The sequence below is a fragment of the Hyperolius riggenbachi genome, chromosome 3, assembly GCF_040937935.1.
Source record: "Hyperolius riggenbachi isolate aHypRig1 chromosome 3, aHypRig1.pri, whole genome shotgun sequence".
Classification (NCBI taxonomy): Eukaryota; Metazoa; Chordata; class Amphibia; order Anura; family Hyperoliidae; genus Hyperolius; species Hyperolius riggenbachi.
In genome coordinates, this window is record NC_090648.1 from 174,310,398 (window position 1) to 174,332,069 (window position 21,672).

The window sequence follows — 21,672 nt, forward strand, 5'->3', positions numbered from 1 at the left end:
GGCATCCTGTGGCAAGATCAAGACGGGATGATAATATAATTTTAAATTGCCTTACCCAAAATACTTTGCCAAAAAAGATTATAAAAAAATATCTTAGAGGAGAACAACTAATTAGGACCCTTATTCACTAAGTACATTTCAATCTAAAAATTAATTTGTTTCTGTTTTGCCATTAGTAACAGCTTTGTGATGAACATATAAATCGCAGTTCTGGCTTTTTACCTTTTTGGTGAGGATTGGTATGGCTGTAGGGGAGGAGGAGGCCATAAGTAGAATTTAGGGGTGTATTTAAATCATTTTAAAAATGCCCCTGAGTTCTACTCTTCAATTTGCTGCAATTTGTAATCACCAATCATGTTCTCTCAATCAAGACAGGATGATAATATAATTTTAAATTGCCTTACCCAAAGTACTTTGCCAAAAAAGAATATAAAAAATATCATAGAGGAGGATAACTAATTAGGACCCTTATATTAATATTTTGAGTTCCCTTTTGGTTCGGCGCCCTGTGAAAAGAGTGCAACGGGCTGATAATATAATTTGGATATACCTTTTGGTCCGGCGCCCTTTTGTAGAAGCGCGACGGGCTGATAATAACATTTTGAGCTACCTCTTGGTCCAGCGCCCTATGGTAGGAGCGCTACGGGCTGAAAATAAAATTTGGAGTTGCTTTTTGGTCCAGCACCCTGTGGAAACAGAGCGACGGGGTGATAAAAAAATTGGAGTTACCTTTTGGTCCGGTGCCCATTGGTAGGAGTGCGACGGCCTGATGACATAATTTTAAGTTACCTTTTGGTCTGGCGCCCTGTGTAAAGAGCGCGACGGGCTGATAATAAAATTTGGAGTTACCTTTTGGTCCGGTGCCCATTGGTAGAAGCGCGACAGCCTGATAATATAATTTAAGTTACTTTTTGGCACGGCATCCTGTGGCCAGATCTAGACTGGATGATAATATAATTATAAATTGCCTTACCCAAAGTACTTTGCCAAAAAAGAATATAAAAAAAATATCTTAGAGGAGAACAACTAATTAGGACCCTGATATTATAATTTTGAGTTACCTTTTGATCCAGTGTCCTGTGGAAAGAGCGCTAAAGGGCTGATAATATAATTTGGAAATACCTTTTGGTTCGGCGCCCTTTTGGTAGGTGCGCAATGGGCTGACAATATCATTTTTAGCTACCTCTTGGTCCGACGCCCTGTGGTAGGAGTGCGACGGGCTTATAATAAACTTTGGAGTTACCTTTTGGTCCGGCGCCCTGTGGAAAGAGCGCGACGGGCTAATAATAAAATTTGGAGTTACCTTTTGGTCCAGTGCCCATTGGTAGAAGCGCGACAGCCTGATAATATAATTTAAGTTACCTTTTGGTCCGGCATCCTGTGGCAAGATCAAGACGGGATGATAATATAATTTTAAATTGCCTTACCCAAAATACTTTGCCAAAAAAGAATATAAAAATACCTTAAAGGAGAACAACTAATTAGGACCCTTATTCACTAAGCACATTTCAATCTAAAAATCAATTCATTTCCGTTTTGCTATTAACAACAGTTTTGTGATGAACATATAAATCGCAGTTCTGGGTCTTTGCTAGTACGATTGGTATTTTCTGGAATGGCAATTGTCGGCCTGCATTTCCTTTGTTTTGTTTGCACTTTTATGCTTTTTACCTTTTTGGTGAGGATTGGAATGGCTGTAGGGGAGGAGGAGGCCATACGTAGAAATTAGGGGTATATTTGAATTATTTTAAATATGCCCCTGAGTTCTACTCTTCAGTTTGCAGCAATTTGTGATCACCAATCAAGTTCTCTCAATCAAGATGGGCTGTTAATATAATTTTAAATGACCTTACCCAAAGTACTTTGCCGAAAAAGAATATAAAAAATATCTTAGAGGAGAGCAACTAATTAGGACCCTGATATTATTATTTTGAGTTACCTTTTGGTCCGGCGCCCTGTGGAAAGAGCGCGATGGGCTGATAGTAAAATTTTGAAATACCTTTTGGTCCGTCGCCCTTTGGTAGGAGCTTCACGGGCTGATAATATAATTTTTAGTTACCGCTTGGTCCGGTGCCCTGTGGTAGGAGCGTGACGGGCTGAAAATGTAATTTTGAGTGACTTTTTGGTCCAGCATCATGTGGAAACAGAGTGACGGGCTAATGAAAAATTTGGAGTTACCTTTTGGTCTGGTACCCATTGGTTGGAGTGCGATGGCCTGATAATATAATTTTAAGTTACCTTTTGTTCCGGCGTCCTATGGTAGGAGCGCTACGGGCTGAAAATAAAATTTGGAGTTACCTTTTGGTCCAGTGCCCTGTGGAAACAAAGCGACGGGGTGATAAAAAAATTGGAGTTACCTTTTGGTCCGGTGCCCATTGGTAGGAGTGCGACAGCCTAATGACATAATTTTAAGTTACCTTTTGGTCCGGCGCCCTGTGAAAAGAGGACGACGGGCTGATAATAAAATTTGGAGTTACCTTTTGGTCCGGCGCCCTGTGGAAAGAGCGCTACGGGCTGATAATAAAATTTGGAGTTACCTTTTGGTCCGGTGCCCATTGGTAGGAGTGCGACAGCCTAATGACATAATTTTAAGTTACCTTTTGGTCCGGCGCCCTGTGAAAAGAGCGCGACGGGCTAATAATAAAATTTTGAGTTACCTTTTGGTCCAGTGCCCATTGGTAGAAGCGCGACAGCCTGATAATCTAAATTAAGTTACCTTTTGGTAAGGCATCCTGTGGAAAGAGCACGACGGGCTGATAATAAAATTTGGAGTTACCTTTTGGTCAGTCGCCCATTGGTAGAAGTGGAACAGCCTGATAATATAATTTAAGTTACCTTTTGGTAAGGCATCCTGTGGCAAAATCAAGACAGGATGATAATATAATTATAAATTGCCTTACCCAAAATACTTTGCCAAAAAAGATTATAAAAAATATCTTAGAGGAGAACAACTAATTAGGACCCTTATTCACTAAGTACGTTTCAATCTAAAAATTAATTTGTTTCCGTTTTGCCATTAGTAACAGCTTTGTGATGAACATATAAATCGCAGTTCTGGCTTTTTACCTTTTTGGTGAGGATTGGTATGGCTGTAGGGGAGGAGGAGGCCATAAGTAGAATTTAGAGGTGTATTTAAATCATTTTAAAAATGCCCCTGAGTTCTACTCTTCAATTTGCTGCAATTTGTAATCACCAATCAAGTTCTTTCAATCAAGACAGGATGATAATATAATTTTAAATAATCTTACCCAAAGTACTTTGCCAAAAAAGAATATAAAAAATATCATAGAGGAGGACAACTAATTAGGACCCTGATATTATAATTTTGAGGTCCCTTTTGGTTCGGCGCCCGGTGAAAAGAGTGCAACGGGCTGATAATATAATTTGGATATACCTTTTGGTCTGGCGCCCTTTTGTAGGAGCGCGACAGGTTGATAACAAAATTTTGAGCTACCTCTTGGTCCGGCGCCCTATGGTATCAGCGCTACGGGCTGAAAATAAAATTTGGAGTTACTTTTTGGTCCAGCACCCTGTGGAAACAGAGCGACGGGGTGATAAAAAAATTGGAGTTACCTTTTGGTCCGGTGCCCATTGGTAGGAGTGCGACGGCCTGATGACATAATTTTAAGTTACCTTTTGGTCCAGCGCCCTGTGGAAAGAGCGCGACCGGCTGATAATAAAATTTGGAGTTACCTTTTGGTCCGGCACCCTGTAGAAAGAGCACGACGGGCTGATAATAAAATTTGGAGTTACCTTTTGGTCAGTCGCCCATTGGTAGAAGTGCAACAGCCTGATAATATAATTTAAGTTACCTGTTGGTAAGGCATCCTGTGGCAAAATCAAGACAGGATGATAATATAATTATAAATTGCCTTACCCAAAGTACTTTGCCAAAAAAGATTATAAAAAAATATCTTAGAGGAGAACAACTAATTAGGAACCTTATTCACTAAGTACGTTTCAATCTAAAAATTAATTTGTTTCCGTTTTACCATTAGTAACAGCTTTGTGATGAACATATAAATCGCAGTTCTGGCTTTTTACCTTTTTGGTGAGGATTGGTATGGCTGTAGGGGAGGAGGAGGCCATAAGTAGAATTTTGAGCTACCTCTTGGTCCGGCGCCCTATGGTAGGAGCGCTACGGGCTGAAAATAAAATTTGGAGTTACTTTTTGGTCCAGCACCCTGTGGAAACAGAGCGACGGGGTGATAAAAAAAATTGGAGTTACCTTTTGGTCCGGTGCCCATTGGTAGGAGTGCGACGGCCTGATGACATCATTTTAAGTTACCTTTTGGTCCGGCGCCCTGTGAAAAGAGCGCGACGGGCTGATAATAAAATTTGGAGTTACCTTTTGGTCCGGTGCCCATTGGTAGAAGCGCGACAGCCTGATAATATAATTTAAGTTACTTTTTGGCACGGCATCCTGTGGCAAGATCAAGACAGGATGATAATATAATTATAAATTGCTGTACCCAAAGTACTTTGGCAAAAAAGAATATAAAAAATATCTTAGAGGAGAACAACTAATTATGACCCTGATATTATAATTTTGAGTTACGTTTTGGTCCAGTGTCCTGTGAAAAGAGCGCAAAAGGGCTGATAATAAAATTTGGAAATACCTTTTGGTTCAGTGCCCTTTTGGTAGGTGCGCGATGGGCTGATAATATCATTTTTAGCTACCTCTTGGTCCGGCGACCTGTGGTAGGAGCGCGACGGGCTTATAAGAAACTTTGGAGTTACCTTTTGGTCCAGTGCCCATTGGTAGAAGCGCGACAGCCTGATAATATAATTTAAGTTACCTTTTGGTCCGGCATCCTGTGGCAAGATCAAGACGGGATGATAATATAATTTTAAATTGCCTTACCAAAAATACTTTGCCAAAAAAGAATATAAAAAATATCTTAAAGGAGAACAACTCATTGGGACCCTTATTCACTAAGCACATTTCAATCTAAAAATCAATTCATTTCCGTTTTGTCATTAACAACAGCTTTGTGATGAACATATAAATCGCAGTTCTGGGTCTTTGCTAGTACGATTGGTATTTTCTGGAATGGCAATTGTCGGCCTGCATTTCCTTTGTTTTGTTTGCACTTTTATGCTTTTTACCTTTTTGGTGAGGATTGGAATGGCTGTAGGGGAGGAGGAGGCCATAAGTAGAATTTTAGGGGTATATTTAAATTATTTTAAATATGCCCCTGAGTTCTACTCTTTAGTTTGCAGCAATTTGTGATCACCAATCAAGTTCTCTCAATCAAGACGGGCTCTTAATATAATTTTAAATGGCCTTACCCAAAGTACTTTGCCGGAAAAGAATATAAAAAATATCTTAGAGGAGAGCAACTAGTTAGGACCCTGATATTATTATTTTGAGTTACCTTTTGGTCTGGCGCCCTGTGGAAAGAGCGCGATGGGCTGATAGTAAAATTTTGAAATACCTTTTGGTCCGTCGCCCTTTGGTAGGAGCTTCACGGGCTGATAATATAATTTTTAGTTACCGCTTGGTCCGGTGCCCTGTGGTAGGAGCGTGACGGGCTGAAAATGTAATTTTGAGTGACTTTTTGGTCCAGCATCCTGTGGAAACAGAGTGACGGGCTAATGAAAAATTTGGAGTTACCTTTTGGTCTGGTACCCATTGGTTGGATTGCGACAGCCTGATAATATAATTTTAAGTTACCTTTTGGTCCGGCGTCCTGTGGAAAGAGCGCAACGGGCTGAAAATAAAATTTGGAGTTACTTTTTGGTCCAGCACCCTGTGGAAACAGAGTGACGGGGTGATAAAAAAATTGGAGTTACCTTTTGGTCCGGTGCCCATTGGTAGGAGTTCGACGGCCTGATGACATAATTTTAAGTTACCTTTTGGTCCAGCGCCCTGTGGAAAGAGCGCGACGGGCTGATAACAAAATTTGGAGTTACCTTTTGGTCAGTCGCCCATTGGTAGAAGCGCAACAGCCTGATAATATAATTTAAGTTACCTTTTGGTAAGGCATCATGTGGCAAGATCAAGACAGGATGATAATATAATTATAAATTGCCTTACCCAAAGTACTTTGCCAAAAAAGATTATAAAAAATATCTTAGAGGAGAACAACTAATTAGGAACCTTATTTACTAAGTACGTTTCAATCTAAAAATTAATTTGTTTCCGTTTTACCATTAGTAACAGCTTTGTGATGAACATATAAATCGCAGTTCTGGCTTTTTACCTTTTTGGTGAGGATTGGTATGGCTGTAGGGGAGGAGGAGGCCATAAGTAGAATTTAGGGGTGTATTTAAATCATTTTAAAAATGCCCCTGAGTTCTACTCTTCAATTTGCTGCAATTTGTAATCACCAATCAAGTTCTCTCAATCAAGACAGGATGATAATATAATTTTAAATTGCCTTACCCAAAGTACTTTGCCAAAAAAGAATATAAAAAATATCATAGAGGAGGACAACTAATTAGGACCCTGATATTATAATTTTGAGTTCCCTTTTGGTTCGGCGCCCTGTGAAAAGAGTGCAACGGGCTGATAATATCATTTGGATATACCTTTTGGTCCGGCGCCCTTTTGTAGGAGCGCGACGGGCTGATAATAAAATTTTGAGCTACCTCTTGGTCCGGCGCCCTATGGTAGGAGCGCTACGGGCTGAAAATAAAATTTGGAGTTACTTTTTGATCCAGCACCCTGTGGAAACAGAGCGACGGGGTGATAAAAAAATTGGAGTTACCTTTTGGTCCGGTGCCCATTGGTAGGAGTGCGACGGCCTGATGACATAATTTTAAGTTACCTTTTGGTCCGGCGCCCTGTGAAAAGAGCACGACGGGCTAATAATAAAATTTGGAGTTACCTTTTGGTCCAGTGCCCATTGGTAGAAGCGCGACAGCCTGCTAATCTAAATTGAGTTACCTTTTGGTCCGGCATCCTGTGGCAAGATCAAGACGGGATGATAATATATAAGTTTAAATTGCCTTACCCAAAATACTTTGCCAAAAAATATTATAAAAAAATATCTTAGAGGAGAACAACTAATTAGGACCCTTATTCACTAAGTATGTTTCAATCTAAAAATTAATTTGTTTCCGTTTTGCCATTAGTAACAGCTTTGTGATGAACATATAAATCACAGTTCTGGCTTTTTACCTTTTTGGTGAGGATTGGTATGGCTGTAGGGGAGGAGGAGGCCATAAGTAGAATTTAGGGGTGTATTTAAATCATTTTAAAAATGCCCCTGAGTTTTACTCTTCAATTTGCTGCAATTTGTAATCACCAATCAAGTTCTCTCAATCAAGACAGGATGATAATATAATTTTAAATTATCTTACCCAAAGTACTTTGCCAAAAAAGAATATAAAAAATATCATAGAGGAGGACAACTAATTAGGACCCTGATATTACAATTTTGAGGTCCCTTTTGGTCCAGCGCCCTGTGGAAAGAGCGCGACGGGCTGATAATAAAATTTGGAGTTACCTTTTGGTCCGGCACCCTGTGGAAAGAGCACGACGGGCTGATAATAAAATTTGGAGTTACCTTTTGGTCAGTCGCCCATTGGTGGAAGCGCAACAGCCTGATAATATAATTTAAGTTACCTTTTGGTAAGGCATACTGTGGCAAGATCAAGACAGGATGATAATATAATTATAAATTGCCTTACCCAAAGTACTTTGCCAAAAAAGATTATAAAAAAATATCTTAGAGGAGAACAACTAATTAGGAACCTTATTCACTAAGTACGTTTCAATCTAAAAATTAATTTGTTTCCGTTTTACCATTAGTAACAGCTTTGTGATGAACATATAAATCGCAGTTCTGGCTTTTTACCTTTTTGGTGAGGATTGGTATGGCAGTATGGGAGGAGGAGGCCATAAGTAGAATTTATGGGTGTATTTAAATCATTTTAAAAATGCCCCTGAGTTCTACTCTTCAATTTGCTGCAATTTGTAATCACCAATCAAGTTCTCTCAATCAAGACAGGATGATAATATAATTTTAAATTGCCTTACCCAAAGTACTTTGCCAAAAAAGAATATAAAAAATATCTTAGAGGAGAACAACTAATTAGGACCCTGATATTATAATTTTGAGTTACCTTTTGGTCCAGTGTCCTGTGGAAAGAGCGCAAAAGGGCTGATAATAAAGTTTGGAAATACCTTTTGGTTCGGCGCACTTTTGGTAGGTGTGCGATGGGCTGACAATATCATTTTTAGCTACCTCTTGGTCCGGCGCCCTGTGGTAGGAGCGCGACGGGCTTATAATAAACTTTGGAGTTACCTTTTGGTCCGGCGCCCTGTGGAAAGAGCGCGACGGGCTAATAATTAAATTTGGAGTTACCTTTTGGTCCAGTGCCCATTGGTAGAAGCGCGACAGCCTGATAATATAATTTAAGTTACCTTTTGGTCCGGCATCCTGTGGCAAGATCAAGACGGGATGATAATATAATTTTAAATTGCCTTACCCAAAATACTTTGCCAAAAAAGAATATAAAAAATATCTTAAAGGAGAACAACTAATTAGGACCCTTATTCACTAAGCACATTTCAATCTAAAAATCAATTCATTTCCGATTTGCCATTAACAACAGCTTTGTGATGAACATATAAATCGCAGTTCTGGGTCTTTGCTAGTACGATTGGTATTTTCTGGAATGGCAATTGTTGGCCTGCATTTCCTTTGTTTTGTTTGCACTTTTATGCTTTTTACCTTTTTGGTGAGGATTGGAATGGCTGTAGAGGAGGAGGAGGCCATAAGTAGAATTTAGGGGTATATTTAAATTATTTTAAATATGCCCCTGAGTTCTACTCTTCAGTTTGCAGCAATTTGTGATCACCAATCAAGTTCTCTCAATCAAGACGGGCTGTTAATATAATTTTAAATGACCTTACCCAAAGTACTTTGCCGAAAAAGAATATAAAAAATATCTTAGAGGAGAGCAACTAATTAGGACCCTGATATTATTATTTTGAGTTACCTTTTGGTCCGGCGCCTTGTGGAAAGAGCGCGATGGGCTGATAGTAAAATTTTGAAATACCTTTTGGTCCGTCGCCCTTTGGTAGGAGCTTCACGGGCGAATAATATAATTTTTAGTTACCGCTTGGTCCGGCGCCCTGTGGTAGGAGCGCGACGGGCTGAAAAATGTAATTTTGAGTGACTTTTTGGTCCAGCATCCTGTGGAAACAGAGTGACGGGCTAATAAAAAATGTGGAGCTACCTTTTGGTCTGGTACCCATTGGTTGGAGTGCGACGGCCTGATAATATAATTTTAAGTTACCTTTTGGTCCGGCGTCCTGTGGAAAGAGCGTGCCGGGCTAATAATAAAATTTGGAGTTACCTTTTGGTCCAGTGCCCATTGGTAGAAGCGCGACAGCCTGATAATCTAAATTAAGTTACCTTTTGGTCCGGCATCCTGTGGCAAGATCAAGACGGGATGATAATATAATTTTAAATTGCCTTACCCAAAATACTTTGCCAAAAAAAATTATAAAAAAATATCTTAGAGGAGAACAACTAATTAGGAACCTTATTCACTAAGTACGTTTCAATCTAAAAATTAATTTGTTTCCGTTTTGCCATTAGTAACAGCTTTGTGATGAACATATAAATCGCAGTTCTGGCTTTTAACCTTTTTGGTGAGGATTGGTAAGGCTGTAGGGGAGGAGGAGGCCATAAGTAGAATTTAGGGGTGTATTTAAATCATTTAAAATATGCCCCTGAGTTCTACTCTTCAATTTGCTGCAATTTTGTAATCACCAATCAAGTTCTCTCAATCAAGACAGGATGATAATATAATTTTAAATTGCCTTACCCAAAGAACGTTGCCAAAAAAGAATATAAAAAATATCTTAGAGGAGAACAACTAATTAGGACCCTGATATTATAATTTTGAGTTACCTTTTGGTCCGGCGCCCTGTGGAAAGAGTGTGATGGGCTGATAATATAATTTGGATATACCTTTTGGTCCGGCGCCCTTTTGTAGGAGCGCAACGGGCTGATTATATAATTTTAAGCAACCTCTTGGTCCGGCACCCTATGGTAGGAGCGCTACGGGCAGAAAATAAAATGTGGAGTTACTTTTTGGTCCAGCACCCTGTGGAAACAGAGTGACGGGGTGATAAAAAAATTGGAGTTACCTTTTGATCCGGTGCCCATTGGTGGGAGTGCGACGGCCTAATGACATAATTTTAAGTTACCTTTTGGTCCAGCGCCCTGTGGAAAGAGCGCGACGGGCTGATAATAAAATTTGGAGTTACCTTTTGGTCCGGCACCCTGTGGAAAGAGCACGACGGGCTGATAATAAAATTTGGAGTTACCTTTTGGTCAGTCGCCCATTGGTAGAAGCGCAACAGCCTGATAATATAATTTAAGTTACCTTTTGGTAAGGCATACTGTGGCAAGATCAAGACAGGATGATAATATAATTATAAATTGCCTTACCCAAAGTACTTTGCCAAAAAAGATTATAAAAAAATATCTTAGAGGAGAACAACTAATTAGGAACCTTATTCACTAAGTACGTTTCAATCTAAAAATTAATTTGTTTCCGTTTTACCATTAGTAACAGCTTTGTGATGAACATATAAATCGCAGTTCTGGCTTTTTACCTTTTTGGTAAGGATTGGTATGGCTGTAGGGGAGGAGGAGGCCATAAGTAGAATTTAGGGGTGTATTTAAATCATTTTAAAAATGCCCCTGAGTTCTACTCTTCAATTTGCTGCAATTTGTAATCACCAATCAAGATCTCTCAATCAAGACAGAATGATAATATAATTTTAAATTGCCTTACCCAAAGTACTTTGCCAAAAAAGAATATAAAAAATATCATAGAGGAGGACAACTAATTAGGACCCTGATATTATAATTTTGAGTTCCCTTTTGGTTCGGCGCCCTGTGAAAAGAGTGCAACGGGCTGATAATATAATTTCGATATACCTTTTGGTCCGGCGCCCTTTTGTAGGAGCGCGACGGGCTGATAATAAAATTTTGAGCTACCTCTTGGTCCGGCGCCCTATGGTAGGAGCGCTACGGGCTGAAAATAAAATTTGGAGTTACTTTTTGGTCCAGCACCCTGTGGAAACAGAGCGACGGGGTGATAAAAAAATTGGAGTTACCTTTTGGTCCGGTGCCCATTGGTAGGAGTGCGACGGCCTGATGACATAATTTTAAGTTACCTTTTGGTCCGGCGCCCTGTGAAAAGAGCGCGACGGGCTAATAATAAAATTTGGAGTTACCTTTTGGTCCAGTGCCCATTGGTAGAAGCGCGACAGCCTGATAATCTAAATTAAGTTACCTTTTGGTCCGGCATCCTGTGGCAAGATCAAGACGGGATGATAATATAATTTTAAATTGCCTTACCCAAAGTACTTTGCCAAAAAAGAATATAAAAAATATCTTAGAGGAGAACAACTAATTAGGACCCTGATATTATAATTTTGAGTTACCTTTTGGTCCAGTGTCCTGTGGAAAGAGCGCAAAAGGGCTGATAATAAAGTTTGGAAATACCTTTTGGTTCGGCGCACTTTTGGTAGGTGTGCGATGGGCTGACAATATCATTTTTAGCTACCTCTTGGTCCGGCGCCCTGTGGTAGGAGTGCGACGGGCTTATAATAAACTTTGGAGTTACCTTTTGGTCCGGCGCCCTGTGGAAAGAGTGCGACAGGCTAATAATAATTTGCATTATGTTTGTCACACTGTAGACCACCATCAAAGTGACATTGGGGGTGAAGCCATAGATCACCAGGGAAGCCATATGGGTGAGGGAGGGGGAAATCACTAGACATCAGGTAACTGTTTAGAGATGCCAGGGATGACCACTAAACACCTGGGAACTGTTTAGGGGTAGGAGGGGGACAACTCGACATCAGATAACTGTATAGGGGAGCTCTAGACACTAGGGAGCTGTATAGGGGAAGAACGGAGCCACTAGACACCAAGGAACCGTATGGAGGAGGGGGGAGGACTACTAGACATCAAGGAACTGTATAGGGGTGGGATGATGGCCATTAGCCACCAGTGTAGAGGAGAAAGGAGGGTCATTAGACACCAGGGAACTTTTATAAGGGAGGCAGGTGCCCTGCAGACATTGAAGTTTGCCCGCAACTGGGTCCCTGTTCAACTTCTGCTACTTTGCATTTGAGTTTGACACCCCTGCTCTAGACTATGATGGACATAGGACTATAGTAGGGATTTCATTGTGAGCCTCTAGGAGAGAGAGAAAGCTAGCATTAAGATTATATACTCTATAAAGGTGTAAAGGCTGTGGAAGATGTCAGCTCTATATAAATACAAAATAATAATAAGACTGAGAGATGTTACCACTGAGAACAAGCTCAAGTTCTTCAGTTAAATGACAAGAACAATTTGAACAATTTAAATGATCTTCCTATTTAGATGTTTTATTATTGCTACCTGCATATCCATTATGCCCTCCGGGTACAATTTTATGACCAGATTGATCAAAACCAGAGCAATGAATGTACCAAACAAGTTCACTCACTCAGAGCAACCAATGAGAATCGTTGATTTATCCATCTGCTCCAGTTTAGCGCCAGTTTTCAGTGCACTGGTTTTGATCATTCTGCCATTTTCTTAGCTATCCTTTTTTCTTGCCCCATTAAAGAAAACCAGCTTCATTAGTTTGAATGTCTTACATTACAGTTATATGGCATAGAGAGGAAAAAAGAAGTTCATTTTGTATTTTTTTCATTTAGCACTAATGTATCCCATGGTGCTGAGAAAAAGAATGAATAATATAAATACAGTAATATAGAAATATAAAATGTCATTAAAAATGAGTACATGGATTTTCATAGCAATCTTCCAAGCAATTGCAAAATAGAGTAGTAGAGAAAACCTTTTTCATATGGCTTGTAATTTACAGGTGTAAGGCTTGACAGGTTATGTCCTCACTCAATCTCTATGCCCCATTCTATTACCACGGCTCTGAGCCCGGCCCATGTCTTCACCTATAGACAAGCACCTGCATGAACAGGACACGTTATTTGTCTCCTGACTACGATTACCCCCAGGTCTTAACATGCAAGGCATACAGAATGAAGTAGAGAGGAATAACCTGTTAGAGCCCTAATGAGGCTAGTAACACAGTTCAACAGTTCATCAGTATTACACAGGGTTATTACCTTGGTTCAGAAGGATGAGGCAATCAGCGTTGTTTGTCAGTAATGGCAGAAATAGCGAGTGCAGATCCTCCAGTATCAGGAGAGGAATCAAGCAATCCATAGGCAAGGTTCAGGCAATGGGTACACCAGGTAGGAGACAGTTCAGGCAAGTCTGCATGAAGAGTTATGCAACAAGTAATAGATGATGCAAGTTATGACACAGTTCCTGATGGTCTGCATGCAAAGTTATTCAACAGGTAACGGATGCTCCAGGTAGTATATGATATAATTTATATGAGACTGCATGCAAGTTTGTTCAACTGGCTGACAGGGATGGTTGTGGTATACTTATCGTCCAGTTCAAGTAGCATGCAAGAAGTATGCAATAACAGGCAAAGGTCGGTCCAGGCGGCAAGCAAGAGTATCCAGCAACTAGCAGAGGTTGGTCCAGGCGGCAAGCAAGGGTATCCAGTAACTAGCAGAGGTCGGTCCAGGCTTGCAGGCAAGAGTGTCTAGTAACTAGCAGAGGTCAGTCCAGGCGGCAGGCAAGAGTGTCCAGTAACAGGCAAGGTCGGTCCAGACAGCAGACAAGGATTTCCAGGAATTATGCAGAGGTTAATCACAACAGACAAGGATAGTCAAAAAGAAGCGCAGGTCAATATCCAGCCTATCTTTAACAAGTAAGTGCGCACCCAGCAACTAGCCAAAGCTATGCTTATCATGGGCCATGACTGGGAGCACTCTGCAGATTTAAATACAACTCATCATCCAATCAGTGGCCGGCCACACTCCACACATCCAATCACACAGCAAAGCCATGCCTAAGTGTCAGCTGTAACGTCAGCTGCCACAGTGCTGAGTCAGCTGACTATTGTTTACATCTGCGGAGGGCAGAAATAACTGATTCTGCCCGAGTCTCCGTGGAACCCCCACCAGGTATGGACAGATTCCTTATGACAGGAATGTTTTGTAGGAATGAAAAGTAAGGGAAAGAATTAGCATGATTTGGTTTGATAAAGCTCCCTTCTCATATATTGTATCTATCTGATGCAGGATAGGTTTAAGCGACTATCTAAAAGTAGATCCCTGCACTATTACCCCCCCCCCCCCCCGCCCCCATCATCCCACCAGGTCTTTATTATATAGTTGTAAGTCAGGCCAGTTTCAGACTGCTGTTGGTGTTTGCGTTGCGGGTTATGGAGGTATTATCTGCCATTTAGATAATAGTGAAAGCTGGCCATAGCAAGGAATGGCACTTGCATTGCTATGCGATTTTACCCGAATTCCATTCATTTATAGTTTAAGGACCACTACAGCAAAAAAAGTAAGCAGTTAAAATCTGACAGAACTAACTTAGCGACTGCTGCTCAGGAAATGCTTTTGAAAACAAAGAAAAACCTGAGAATCCCCCATGAGGAGATGGACTAGTCAAAAACATGTCGGTTCAGGAAGATTTTAACTGCTGACTTTTTTTTTTGCTGTAGTACTCCTGTAATAGAATTGCACGGCAATTTGTGTAAAATTGTTTGCAAGCATGCGTTGCCACTCTGTGCTGAATCACAATGGATGGAAACATCACACAGTGCGATCTATGGACTTTTGATATCCTTAAAGAGAATCTGTATTGTTAAAATCGCACAAAAGTAAACATACCAGTGCGTTAGGGGACATCTCCTATTACCCTCTGACACAATTTTGCCGCTCCTCGCCGCATTAAAAGTGGTTAAAAACAGTTTTAAAAAGTTTGTTAATAAACAAACAAAATGGCCACCAAAACACGAAGTAGGTTGATGTACAGTATGTCCACACATAGAAAATACATCCATACACAAGCAGGCTGTATACACCCTTCCTTTTGAATCTCAAGAGATCATTTGTGTGTTTCTTTCCCCCTGTTCTCATGCACTGAAGTTTCAGGCTGCTTGTTTCTTCCTGCAAACAGCTTTGCCCTTGTCTGTAATTCTTCAGTATGTGAAAGCCCAGCCAGCTCAGAGGATGATTTATCCAGCTTGTAAAAGATAAGAGAGAAGAGAGAAACTGCTCTAATCCTAAATAACACACAGGCAGTGTGCAGAGAGGGGCCTGGAAGGGGGAGTTCATAGCAGAACCACAACACTGAAGAACTTGGCAGCCTTCCAGACACAGGCTGACAAGTCTGACAAGGGAAAGATACATTGATTTATTACAGAGACTGTTATAGTAGAAATTGCTGCAGTAAGCCAGAACACATTAGAATAGCTTTTTGAACTTGTAGGATGATAAAAAACAGGATGCAATTTTTGTTACGGAGTCTCTTTACAGAGACTCTGAAGCGAGAATAAATCTCACTTTAGAGCTCATAGTTAGCAGGGGCATGTGTGCCCCTGCTAAAACGCCGCTATCCCACGGCTTAACGGGGTCCCTTCACCCCCAAACCCACCCCCGCAAAAGTTGGTCGCAAACTTGGTCGTAAAATTCTCTTCCTGGAGGCAGGGCTAACGGCTGCAGCCCTGCCTCTCAGCGCCATCTATCAGACGCGCATCGCCGCCTCTCCCCCGCCCCTCTCAGTGAAGGAAGACTGAGAGGGGCGGGGGAGAGGCGGAGATACGCGTCTGACAGACGCGCGTGGGGCAGGGCTGCGGCGGTTAGCCCTGCCCCAATGTGGAAGCGCTCCCCCGCTGTACGGAGGGGATTTGGGGGTGAAGGGACCCCCGTTAAGCCCCGGTATAGCGGCGTTTTAGCAGGGGCACACATGCCCCTGCTATCTATGAGGTCTGAGATTTATTCTCGCTTTAGACTCGCTTTAAGGATCGCATACTCTTTGTTGCTGAAAACACAGTGGGGAAGGGGCCAAAGAGAAAGTAGTGCCGAACCAGTCACTAAGAATACTTTATTATATCTACATATTGACATACTGTACTTATTATAATGTTTACAAAGTGCTATAAGAGATTTACGGTATACTGATCACTGAGCCAAGCACACCACTCAGTGTACCTCAGGCAGGCTTACAATCTATTTTTCTCATCACAGTCTACGGAATTTTTTTTTCAGGGAAATTACAGCACCCAAACCTAAGCATATATAGGGAGTATATGCTAAGTCTATGAAGGTCGCGTCATTGGTGGAAATCCTTTCCTCGAGTTTTGACCTGTAAGACCAGAGGGCCAACCACTGTTCTGAAGTATTTTTCTTTTTCTTTATTGAATTGATTGCTGAGGTTGGAGAACAGTGGGGGAGCATATGTGACCCATTAAATCTCAGGTTTCAAAAAAAATAAAAAATTGTGTGTCACTAGGTGCAAACGGACCCCAGGGTTTTGCCTGGGTCATATCAAGACATAGTGAGGATTGCAGAAAGGTTAGTGAAATAGAATGTATGCTATTTCACTCAAATCAGGGCAGTTTTTAGTCATAAGCAAATCAGGCAGCTGCCTGGGGTGACAACTGAAGGATGGAGCACCACAGAGGTAGTCTTCACACATTGTACTTTATGAAACTCCTATAGCCAACTTCTAGTTCCATTCAGATAAGTATGAGTGGTAAATAAACCTAACTGAGCAGCACGGTGCCGATTGTTCCAACTCTGATTGGATTTAAAAGACAATATTCAGAACCATTATTGGAAATGTTTGTTATGTGTTCAGTAATTGTGGACCTTTACAAACTTCTTTTGAGAAACAATTTTTAAATGCTAACTATCAATTTCTTATTGGTGCCCACAAAACAAATTGATGTTTATGAGATTGGAGTAGGGAGACAAAAGGTGCTTTGCCTGGGGTGCAATACTGGCCAGAAACAGCCCTGAGTCAAATGTAGCACCTAAAGCAAGATACTATCCTTAACAAATCCAGGCCAGCCTGGATATACTACACAATAATGATGCTGTGGATGCTGTACTTCAGTGCATTTATACTAATTGAGTAAGCCTTCACTTTTTTGTAATATGGCTCAGGTGATGGCTGTAGACTTCTGTCACCCTTACCTAGATTATATGTATGTTTGTTCAGTGAAATCTAAGAGTATGTTATGAAGTTTGAGGGACTGGATACTGCTAATTGGTGTGTTGGATGTATTCCAAAAATGTTTGAGACTTGGGAGGAGTCCAAAATGTGAAAGTATGGGAAGAGATTAGAGCAGAGGTATCAAAATTGAGGCTAAGTTCACAGTGGGACATTACAGTTGCACATTAAAACAAAATGTAAAGCAGAATAGCACACTCCAATGAAAAATCAATGTGCCGTTCACAGTGCACACGTTGCGTTGGTGTCTAACGCTGCACGTTAATTGAAAGTACTGCATGATGCGCGTTAGAAAGTTTGCACATGCTCAGTAATGACTTGGAAGCATACTTTCTATTGCCTGTATGCTCTACTGTATCTGCTGTATGCGCCAGTAACGCTGCGTTAAGTTGCGTTGCGACTTTTTTGTCCCACTACGTTGTAATTTTGCATTGCGACTTTAATGGCGCATCAAACCGCAACGTCCCACTGTGAATCTAGCCTCAGTATACGAGGCCTGGGATCCCTCACACATTTTAGTATGGCTCAAATTAAAAATAAAGGCTGAATGAGGTAAGGTGTTGTTCCCCAGGTGAAATGGCTCTGCCAACCCCAGAATACTAGCGTGATTACAGATCTAGAAGATTGGAGTTGAACGATCCTTTATTAAAGTGTAGGTGAGAAGGAAGTCATATCCACAGTGGTTGCTCTCCAGTACTATCAAGAAATTATCCCCTGAGACTTATGGAAGAATGAGACTATAGATAACACTGTATGATATTTATAATCATGGCGTGTGTGATGCATATTTAGCAGACTATCGGAGAGCAGTAATGCTAAGGCCCGGCAACCGCTATGGGCTCTATTCAACAAAACTTCTCATGACTTATTTATCACTTACTTGATAAAAATAACCTTTCAGCACATTTAAAGGAGAACTGTAGTGAGAGGTATATGGAGGCTGCCATATTTATTTCCTTTTAAGCAATACCAGTTGCCTGGCTATTCAGCTAATCCTCTGCCTCTAATGCTTTCAGCCATAGGCCCTGAACAAGCATGCAGCAGATCAGGCGTTTCTGACAAATTTAGACAGATATGACAAGATTAGCTGCATGCTGGTTTCTGGTGTGATTCAGACACTTCTTTAGGCAAATAGACCATCAGGGCTGCCAGGCAACTGGTATTGCTTAAAAGGAAATAAATATGGCAGCCTCCATATCCCTCTCACTACAGTTCTCCTTTAAATGCAAAATAATCACTCAAAGTAAGTTGTTCCTGATTAACTTCATTTCAATATTACTTTTCTTACCTTAATGATATTATATTTTTGCTGTTTGGAAGCTTAAAAATGCTACATAGATAAGGTTGAAAACAGAGGAAAACAGGTGAAAAAGCTTTGTAAATTATGCCCATATATGGGTGCTTTGCGGCAAATCCCAAAGCGTGTGCGATTTTCCGAATCACGGAGGTGCTGCGATTTCACCTTGATTCCCATATCGATCCTGCTTTTGCTACTGCAGCCACTAATGCTGTGATTGGGACCACCCCCGTAGGGAGTCCTAGACCTTTGAGCATTTTAACATGAATAGCTGACAACACTGCCTGTCAGCCGCTCCTGCTTATTTGCTGGGTGCATGCAGCCAGTACTGGGGGTTGTCTCACTAGATGCAAAGTGTTTTTTTATCGGACAGTAACTTCACAGTGTGTAACCACTGGCAAGTGTGTGGCTGTAAATGCTTCCATTTGGATGCATGATATTGCAACTGGAAGGTGCTAACTAATGGCGAATGGGTGGCTAAATGATGTGTGTTTGCCATTAGTATGAAAGATACCTTAGATGTAAGGAGGCATAGTTAAGCTGAGTTTAAGATGGATTGGTGTGCTGCTTGTCAGCATATCTCAGGAGAGCGTCACAATAGTTATCCTCAATATGATGATACTAATCATGCGACTAACAGAGCATGTTATAAGTCCCAAAGTGGGAATTGTTAAATAGTAGCCTGACATTTGTTAAATCATAGGTTGTGCAATGATGCAATCTATCAAGGGAAACAAATTTGGTTTATTATATCCTATCTAATAAAACTGCAAGTGTCATCATACATCTGCGTCCATGTATGCCAAAAGCCATACTATGCAGGCGCAGGGCTGCGGGCTGTCATGCGCGGGTATGGCTGTGGGGACGCACCGCTCATCAGGCCTCATTACTAGGTAATAGGTCTGTAAGAATATTGACAGTTATTACTGAGTTTTACCTGAGAACCCTTATTTTCAAATTTCATTATTCTATAAGTGCATGTTATCTTGATTATTGTTAGGTTGTCATTGTAATGCAGATGTCTAGTAATTTGTACAGCAATTTGTGTGTAATACATGCATGCAAAAGACCCTATAATCCATGATGATTGACAGAGATTTATAAAGCACCTCATGTGTAATCATTCTAATTATGTAGCTCTGTTGTCACAATCTACAGAACATTGAGCTACAATAAATGCACTTTTAAAAAACCGGTCAAGTCAAAAACATTTTTTGGAGCGTAATTTTGTTTGACAAACGTACTGGTCTTGTTCGCTAGGGTGCCTCAAATGAAAACTGTGCAACTAACATTGTGGTCAAGTCAAGATCACTGATGCATGAGAAGGACTATTTTCCTCTTTTATAGGTGCCCCCAGTATTGGTAGCTAGTGTGATCGTCAGAGTAGATGCCTGCCTGTTTTTGGTCTGGTTTTGAATGGAAAAGTCCTGTATAGTGACTGTTGTTGCAATTTAGCAACATCATCGTTGTGCAGATTGGTATGGGATCCAGGACTGGCATGTATTGGGAGAAGGGTTGGCCTTGCACGCCACTCCTCCAAGTCCAGGCCTGAGTCAGGCAGAGAGGGGGTTAACTGGCTCACCTGCAGAATTTGCATAAGTAGCTGCATCACTCACTGTGCAGTGGGCTGTGTGTTGGAGCAAAGAGGCTCCTGGAAGTCTGGCAGCAGGGAGGCTGCCAGGACTATTGAAGCAAGTGTAGGGGCCCATTCACACGTGAGCGTTTTGCTGGCGATTTCAGCAAAACGCTCAAACGCTAGCGCTTTTCAAAGCGCTAGGGTAATAAAAGTCTATGGGCCCGTTCTTATTTGGGCGATTTGCGCTAATTGCTGCAAATCAACCAAAAACGCTAAACGCAAACGCATAGCCTGCATCATTTACAGGTGATTTCCCGGCGATCGCATTTTAGAGCTATAGAAGCACAAAACGTGATCGCTAAAAAAATCGCCAGGTGTGAATGGTGATTTTTTGGCGTTAATCGCCAAACGCCAGAGCAAAACGCTACCAAAATCGCTATCGTTTTGCGATCAGCAAGTATGAATGAGCCCTCACTGTGTGGGGTGCTGGATGGAGTTGGACTCCAGTACCGAGAATCCAGGAGAAGCCTGGATAGGTGAGTGGCCCAAGACTGCCATTAGACCCGTGGCAGGGTGTCACTCACAAGCCAGCGTGGCTGCAGAAGGCAAGAAGCCTGAGCTAGAGTTGGTACAGATGCAGAAGGTTGTATATTTTGTGTGTGACTACAACCCTACCGAATACCCAGTGAGGTGTATTTTTGCTGCTGTTTGGATATTGTTTGACTGACAAATAAAGTGCTATTGTTTTGTTTTAACCCTAAGAAGACTCACTGTCTGGTATGTTGTGACCCTTGATGCTGCTGACCTACTCTACCAATGAGCTAAAATCCCCAGAATATCACACTAGGTACACTTGCCCGGTGCCCCCAGTATAGGTTAGCCAGGTACAGTTGCCCCTAGTAAAGGATGGCCAGGCACTCTCTTCAATTCCTGTTTCTGCCTGGTGCTGCCCCTAGACTTCTGTCGCCTGAGGAAGCTGCCTGACTTGGCATCATGGGCCTGGCCACAGGGCCTGATTGCCGTACATGTAAAAAGGGCGCAGCTGTAATTTGGGCGTCAGGGAAAGCTGTTAGTAGAATTTTTGTACAATGACAGATATTCCTCTATAGGTAGTGGCTAAATATGATAGTAAAATGTTGGTAATTTTTACCAATATTTTACCAACACCTAACCCTATTATCATATAATCTCTTCCTCTACCGACACCTAACCCTAAATTACCCCCTCACTGCAAAATTTGCAGATAATTAACATTAAGGCTGCTTACACACAGGGACGTTACAGGCGCACGTTTGTGCTCCCCCAATGCACAGCAATGTAACACAAGAGGGCTGTTCACACAGCCCGCGTTGCGTTACATGTAACGCTGCACGTTGTCCGGAAAGTGCAGCATGCTACGGCGTTAGAGCGGCTATAGCCGCGTTAGACTGTTTGCACATGCTCAGTGGGGGGCAGAGAGGAGGCGGGGAGAGCCAGCTACAGTAGCCGCGCACATGGCTACTTAATATTCACTGCACTGGCGGCTGCTGATTGGCCGGCGGGACCACGTGATGCGGAGTGTCTCACTCTACATCACGTGGTCCCACCGGCCAATCAGCGCCACTCTGGGAGACCTTATAGGGATAGAGCCGCCTAACGCGGCTCACTCTACCGTCCTCTCTTGCAGCACCATACGTTGTGTTAGGTGCACGTTATGCGACCTT